The sequence below is a fragment of the Adelges cooleyi genome, unplaced genomic scaffold (genome assembly GCF_023614345.1).
Source record: "Adelges cooleyi isolate 19-005CV unplaced genomic scaffold, UGA_ACOO_1.1 ACOO_flye_CR_arks_rails_tigmint_CR_PRNA_724, whole genome shotgun sequence".
Lineage (NCBI taxonomy): Eukaryota > Metazoa > Arthropoda > Insecta > Hemiptera > Adelgidae > Adelges > Adelges cooleyi.
The window spans coordinates 360576-369395 of record NW_026096431.1 but is presented as its reverse complement, the minus strand read 5'-3'; the positions used below and the strand labels follow the sequence as shown (position 1 = coordinate 369395).

General features: G+C 29.8%; 1 long non-coding RNA gene across 1 annotated transcript; it reads left to right on the top strand.

Annotated features, from left to right (window-relative positions):
• The first annotated feature begins 5930 nt into the window (after positions 1-5930).
• Positions 5931-8478, top strand: LOC126845247 (uncharacterized). The gene is made up of 3 exons (XR_007686743.1): positions 5931-6118; positions 7617-7821; positions 8399-8478. It is a non-coding gene; the product is annotated as an uncharacterized LOC126845247 (long non-coding RNA).
• The last annotated feature ends 342 nt before the right edge of the window (positions 8479-8820 follow it).

Sequence of the window (8820 nt, the reverse complement as noted above, 5' to 3'; positions counted from 1 at the left end):
CCAAGACATTTTTTTACGGAGAGTATAAAATGGCATTTACGTTCACGAGCAGTAAAGGTGAAAAACTTGGCTGTACCGTGTTAGTTTTAGATATCTTGCGACCGTGGGAAAATTAATCGTTATCGTTGTATTCATATAAAGATGTATGTGTTTTATATGATGGAATATTGTTCAATTAGTTTCCGTAAATGATTGTGTTCTTTTATTTTCGTCTATAAGTAAATTCGCTATAAAAGCGATGGAAAACGGCCGAATATAAAATACAACTCGAACAAAAAATTACATACTTGGACTATTATCGACACGTGTTAAAGTAAAACTATTTAGTCTTGTATATTTTGGTCCATTGTATAATTATTTGATGTTTACACGATTTTTTTTATACTTTTAATTCAAATGGAATATTGATAAATATGAATAAAACACTATATTATAACGGTTATAATTTTTTCATAGTTTAAGTCCTTCATCTCATAGGGGTTCTTTCCACTCCCAATGAGTTCCATTATCTTGGTTTTCTCAGTATTTATTTGAAGACCTAATTTCTTCGCTGCTTCTTCGTTTATGTAGTAATGGCGTGGTTAAAGTTGTTAATATCTATTTAATCGTTATTCTTAATTTGTTACTATTATTAAGTAGTCATTTTTATTTGATTGAATATGCCTCTTTTCTACGTTAGCGTATGGCTTAATGAGCATACAAATTTCAGCTTAATGTCGAGTTTTATCAAATAATTACCTTTACAATGCGTCTTCAATAAATAGAGGGTTTGGCCGGTAACTTAAGAGTCAAGGGCCCCGGTGCAAAAAATTATTCATCGGCCCCCTACTTGAGTATTGTAAATTTAGTACATATAAAATGCATGTTATTTATTATTTACTAATAACTAAAATTGACATACTTTTGTACTTTGGTCTAAGTCTAAATATACTGGTAGATATTTTGTCACTTTCCAAAAATGAATAAAGATACCTATTGATGAATTTATAATAATTCATAGTCATTAAACAATGAATACGGTTTCCAACGTCCGAAACGGATAAGAACTTCAAGAAGAAGAAACAATGAATACTGTATAATAATTAGTATAAAATATAAACTGTATATTTTTTTAATATTTAAAATTTAAACTATATGGTTGCTGACTGCATAGGCCCCCGTTGCAAAGGCCTAACGTCTACGCCTATAGTTTTTACACCACTGGGTATGGTGTCTTACGTTACTGTTGTGAAAATATTATACTTATTTAATACAATTTTAACACGCTTATATTAGCTTCACTTGTATGTATGTTTGTATGTTTGTTTGTATGTAACTATGTAACTAAAAGAGATAGGCAACCGAACGTACATGCGTGTATTCATTGTTGTTTACCTGAAGTTTTCAAGTAATAGAGACACGTATGTACTAGAATCAAAAAACACGATTTTGAAGCACATCGAACTAAAAAGTGGAAAATAAATATAGTTAAAAAAAACTAAAAAAACACGCTTAAATAGTAAAATAAACTAAAAAGTAGAAAATAATTTCCAATATAGAAATCAATTAATAAAAAATAAATAGTATTATTGTGAAAAAAGTGTGGGGCGCTTTTCAAGAACTGATATATGTAGCACCCCACGCATTTTTCACAATAATACTATTTATTTTTTATTAATTGATTTCTATATTGAAAATTATTTTCTACTCTTTAGTTTATTTTACTATTTAAGCGTGTTTTTTATTTACCACTGATTTTTTGAAATATTGTGTGTAAATAATGTGTAATAAAATAAAACTTCCACTCCTTCCAGACGAATAGGTAAATCTTACTCTATGATATTTTCTAACTTAGTTCATGATTATTTTTTGAAAACATTTTAACCGTGGGTACACTTCTTTTGTAGAAGCTCTACCGGTAGGTAGAGTCCAATGTTTATTAATTATTATTTCAACAATACTTTCGTTGGAGCGTTGATATAATCGAATATGTCGATAAGCCCGCGCTTTTCAATATTCATCTTTACTGTATTCTACCTCCAGCCGGCCATCGCGGTTGCCACTGTTATCACATATTCACGCAAACCACGGACTATAATACAGGACTGGAAACGACACTCATATCAATGGAACCAAATTACAACGCTTGCTAGTACAAAGGTGCTCTTAACGCCATCTATAGATCAGTCAGTAATTGCACACAAAAATACTAAACAAAACAAGTTTAATACAATAATACAATATTCTCTATTATACATTATATTTAAAGTAACTAATTTTGCTAATTTTTCCTTCTTCGAATTAATTTTGTTTAGGTTTTTATTTTGTATGTTTGTCAACTGTTTCATCCTTGTACTCGTAGTAATAGGTATAATATTTACGAATGGACATGTAAGTACACTGGCGTTATTGTTCAACACATCATCAAATGTGTCTTGAAAGACACCTCTAGTCTCCGCACAATGTTTTAAAAAAGAGTTTTCTATTGTAGTTATTAATTTATGAAAATATTTATTTATTAATTGCCCCTGGATTTTAAATTGATAAACGCAGCTTCGGATTTGCTTGAATAAGTCTTTCCTAATAATATTAATTTACACTAAATCCTCAGGTAAAAAATGATTTTGACACACAAAATTTGCCACCGAACTTTTGCCATTCGCCTTTGAAATGGTTTGATTTGGAAATCAATTTTTTTTCCTTGGGCCATTTAAATAGAGTGCATTTTATTGTATTATATTGTGGATATATTTATCATTTGATAACGGAAGTTTTTTCATGTTTGATTGATTTGTATAATATGAAATTTGTGTTTTTACTATATAGCGTTTATAATGACATTTTAGTGCAACATTTTTAAACTTATTTACTACATAATTTTACTTTATTTATCTCGCGTTGAATTGAAATGAATATGATATTCAGCAAATTATCTGTACCCCGTTTTAAGTAGGTTGGTGTTATATTCTATTATATAAAAAGAAAATAAATAATAATTATCCATCGTGGTAATTTTAGCGAATATTTATTTAATATAATATTAACGTATGAAGCAATATTGAAATTTTTTTTTGTGATAGATCTTATATAAATAATGATTACTCATTTTATAATAATAAAATCTAAAGGATATACTTTTAAAAATAACATTTATATTAAGAATAATAAATAATGCAATTTGATATTTCATAAACATACCTTATTTAAATGTATACATATATTTTATTGTTTTACGGCACATGTTTTAATAACTAAATGAGTTGCAGGCACCCAAATGGTACACAGATCAACAAATAATTCAAAACTATTGTAATTAAAACTGTCGTTTTCACGACAAATTTACTAACACAAGACATTTTCATTTATTATGCATAAATATTTTTAAAAAAAATAAATATAACTTGACCTACTGACTAAACTTAACGCGCAAGATAAGCGACTTCAATTTTTTTTTTTTTTAAGGTCAAGGGTATTATTGTTTTTTTTATCGTCGCGTAAATTACCCTGGGTCCGATATTTTTTCGACTACTAAGCGTTTCTCTGTTAGTCTTCTTTTCTGTTTCTTTTATAAACACTTAATGAAATTTATTTTATTTTACGATTATTATTATTTTATTTTGTATAATTTAAATGAAGTAGTTTTTTTTAAGCACGCAGAGGTATCAACTTAACTTAAGATAATGAATGTATATGATAAATGATTTTTAGCAACGTTTTTCATCATTATCATTAGGATTAACGTAATTACACATATATATTGTGAGATAAACAGACAATGAATTTTTCTTTTATAGTTGTTTTGAGTTTTCTTGTATGCGTAGCTTAGCCAACTTAATATTTTAAACAATAACAATACAATGTAGCCCATGCTTTTCCCATATTACCTTTTTATGTGGAATAGAATATGACAACCACTAGTAGCTTATTAAGACCTTGAGAACACCACTATTCATTTTATAGAGGGTTGACCTACAAGTCTTTTCAAGAAAGGCGAGAAGCTAGGTTGGATGTTTTCGTCGAGCGATGGCCTTTCAAGTTTTCAATAAAAACGACAAGATAAGGGATGGATGATCGTCGAAATAAACCAAAGGTCAAAATAAGAGTACAGGTGGCCCTCCTTTAAATCATAATTAATTTAAACCAACCTATAGGAACCTTTATTTTCAGGGTATTTGTACATATCTTATTTATTTTTCTTAGTACCTATTTTTATTTGTATAACTTAGGTCTGAGGTCAGACCTCATTAGGGGAGGAGCAGCTGTAACGGTCACATTTAGCCGCCCGTTACCACTCGCCTCCAAATATGCATTATTAGCAGTTTACCCCGATTAGCATGTAAGCCATTATAGGTAGGGGAGACAACAGACACACGGGACAATGCCAGGGGCACCGATGCCCAGTTAGTTGACATACTACCATCTTCGGACCGCGACCTAATTATTCTAAAGCCATTACCTATATTTCACGTTACATTACTATTTTATATTTCTTTTAACTTTACCCGTACTCGTGTGTCCGTTCAACTCCGCCATTACCTGGACTAACTACAGAGAACGCTTTAGGATCCAGGTAGAGGTGTAATATATATGTACATAGCTTTACTTATTTAATAAACCTGTTTTCGTTTCGTTGCACACTTGAGAGTTAAGTTATTTAGAGGTACGATCGCCTGTTAAGCTCCTCAGGCGATATAGCAAATATACAAAGGAGACTTTAGGGATATTTAAGTGTAGATACGGCCTAGCCATCCGTCCCGTCTTCGGGTCCACTAATTTAACCCTATCGACTGTCGTTTCAGCCTAGCCTAGCCAACTAGCCACGCAGACACGTTACAGTACGTATTGTTACAAAAGGATAGTCATCGGTCGATCAAAAACGTCTTTTGTGGAATAGGAATTAGAATAAAATATAATACATTTAATTAGACAACACATACGAATATTGTGGTTTTTAAAATAATATACAATCAATTGTCCTGTATTAAAATTGAATTGTGCATGTAATATCTTTTTGTTTAGCAATAAAAACGACAGTAACGTATAATAATAAGTAAAAAACCCTAAGAAAAATATCAATCTAATAATAAAGGTGTCTGTGTTGTTTTTTATTTTTAGATTCTGAGCTAAGCGAGAAACACATCAACAGTATAATGCAACCAATAATATTTTTATGGTTTAATGTTTATTTTTTTACCAATAATATTGATTATTTTTTTTATGCTATCAGGTGTAAAAATTATTTTTTAAATTTAACTAGGTTATTTATATTGTATTCATCAAATCAATCGCTATGCCAAAATTTAAGGAAACTACAACAGAGCCTACTGTTTTAAATAATAAACATCGACCACTGACGCTGACTAAAATTACATTAGTTAAAAGAGTTATAAATAGAGTGGTTTTGTTTAAAACGTAATGGATATCGTTCAATTGACTATTTATTTTAGTTCAATTTTCGATAAAATATTTCAGAAAATGCACTTATCGTATGTAAAAATTATTAATCTACAAATTTGTTCTCTATTATTTTTGTCGTAAATTCAACCATTTTAGCGTGATAATAAAAAAGAATTATAATGTGCCCATTGCTCTATATAGGTAATATTATGGCCAGTGACCACTAGCGCTATTAGTTCCAGTCAACACCGCTCGTTACCGCGAAATTCTATTAGACACATTGCGCGTGCGCCAACCCGAGTAGACAACCGTGGTGTGGCGTCACCTTATCTTCTCTACACCGTGAGTTTATTTATTGAACTATTGAAAACTTTTTATTTAAATTATTCGGCGATAGATGGCGCACGAGGCGCGATTGACCCGGGAAGCGTTGTACAATCGGGCCACGCCCCGCACTCCGCCGACCCCCGTCCGTTCCCAGTCCTGTATTATGTGACGCAAACACACATACACACATCATTATCAAGTGTGCGGTAGCGTCCGTATCATGATAATGTATATTTTGCTGTCTCCGACTTACTGAAAGTTAATAATTTGTTTGAAACGGTCTAAAATAGTTGTACGTTTGTGAACATAATATTATAATAAAAAAAAAGATTCAGTGCGTGGTTTTATACCTGTCGTTGGACGTTTTTAGGGATAAGAGCCTTCACCAATAATCTCATCGCATTGCTGTGTATTAGTAAGTACCGAGTAACATTATGGTTTTACTTATTGATTTATAACAATTAATTAGATTATTTAGTTTATCGGGTGGGTAATGCATTTTAAACAATTTCAATGTTTTTCATACATTCGTTTGTCGTGTAATTTGACTCGTCGAGTGAGTTGTGCCGTCAGTGGTCGTAGATACGATAATTGATAAGTAGTTACGTATAGGAGAGGACTGTGGTTTCTTGGTTTTTTTTGAGTTCTATAATACAGAATTATAAAATATAACGTCATTATCAAGTGTGCGGTAGCGTCTGTAACATAATAATGTATTTACTGTCTCTGACTTACTCAGAGTTAATGATTTGTTTGAAACGGTCTGTTGTTTGTTTATAAACATGTTATAATAAAAAATAAGATTCAATGAGTAGTTTTATACCTGTCATTTGACGTTTTTAGATAAGAGCCTTGACAAACAATCACATCGCATTGCTGTGTGATAGTAAGTACCGAGGAACAATATGGTTCTATTTATTAGTTTATAAAAATTAATTAGATTCTCTAGTTGACGGGTTGGGTAATGAATTTTTAAACAGTTGTAATGTTTTTAATCATTCGGTGTTGACTTAGACAGTAACTGTTAGTCATATGTGCCATCGGTGGCCGTAATTTACGTAAAGGTTTCGACTGTTTTTCCGTTAACAGTGGATTATCTATTTACATTTAGTGTGAATAATATATTATTATTATGGTATTTACTGTTTAAATTGTTTTTTTTAACTACCTACATAGAGTAAGTGTTTTAATTTTGAAAACGGTTTAATGTTTTAAAAATGTTTACATGACTTGAATGAGTTTTAATTTCAAACCGTTATAATGTCATCTTACAAACATACTAAATGGTAGCAAGCCGAGACAAATTTTAGTTCTGTACTACAATACGGGATGGACTGTTAGTATTATTTAATATTTTCAATATAAACGATACTACTAATGCCCATAAACGTATCAGTGTACAAAACTAAAATTTGTCTGTCGGTTGGCTATCTAAAATACTTATAATCTTAAATAGAAACAATTGTTTGGTTGAAGTTGTTAATATCATTATTTTTAATTTGTTACTATTATTAAGAATTCATTATTTTTTATACTAAAAATTATACATTTTTTCTAATTATTTGCTATAATATGCCATAAAAGAAATAATATTTTTTAATGTATTTAGAGAAAGTGGTAACTAATTTATATTTTATGGAGAAAGAAAATTCATATTGTGTTGTATTACATTTTTTAAGAGTGGATTATTTTTTGTTAGTAAGATCTTACTCAACCGACTAAAATTACGATCATTGAATCAATGTTTTAATTTTCTTGAAAAACCTCTAGGACTTTATTTGGCTATATTTTTCTTAATAGTTTGCCTGCACTCATATTTTATTTCAATTTATTTAGACTCAGGCTATAATCATTTTTAATAAAGAAAAACGTTACTTCTCGTCTTAATTTTTAATATACTCTCTGTTTTTTAGAGTTGAACTAGTGAGAATCAAAAATACCAAAAATCACTACTAAAATGGATGATTACAACGAGACCATGATCAAAATAGAGGAAGACGAGGACGTTAAACAGTATTTTAACGAAGCCCTAATGAATGAACCAGAGCTGAATCACATTGAAGATACACGCAACAGTTCTCAGACAAACTATACCGATTATCAAAAAACAATTGACGGGTATGCATATAAGTTATGTGATTTTTAAAGTTAAATACTTTAAATACATTTTGTACGAAAAAAAATGTAACTTAATTAAAATTAGGACAGGCATTCTATTGCGCACTATTTAGCGTGATTGGTTAAATTTTAAAACAAAAGCTGAAGACAGTCTGGTTTGTATTCACATAGTTTACTTTTGTTTGTACATTCTGTCAAACAACTGTCTTTAATTTGTCTTAAATCGTTTAGAATTTTAATATCACTGTCTCAGCCTAGTTTGGGTTTCAATAACTAATACATAAATCCGGTACAATCTGGCTTATATTAAATTTTTTTCGGTCGGGTTAAAAATGCAATGAAAAACTGGTTTGTGTTTTTATAAAAAATGCTTATTGAGGGCTAGCATGGTCCGAGCTTTAATAACCTAATTTTGTTCCAAACTTAGTTGGTCTGACTTACAAAATATTAATTTTTTAGTCAGACCGAATAAATAGTTTTTTTTAAACTGTATTGCCCGTTCGGGTCCCATTTTTTTAGAACTTGACACTACTACAATCTAAGGCTATTATTTTAGAAAATGTAATTTATTTTTTAGACTTAGTGAAGCAGGAGAAATTAAAATAGAAATAGGAGAAACGGACAATTATTGTTTTAAGCCTGTTTTTGAAGTGGAAGAAGAAAATGAACAAGGGAAAGAGGAACAAAACATAATCGACGCGAATGGATACAAGTAATATAATTTTTATAATAATATATTTTAAATACAAGTATTGAGGTTACTTATACATTTATTTGATGTATATTTCCTTATTTTAAAACTATAACACTATTCTCACTAACCAATATTTAAAACATATCCAAGTATAAAATTTAACCAATATAATTTTTAGAAATGTTATTACTTTAATTACACCCAAAGAGAACAACATCAACTATAAACTCACTTTTTTATTATGTTTTTTTTTTAGTTTTTATTATTGTTGTATTTATGTTGTTTATTAAACAAAAGTAATTATT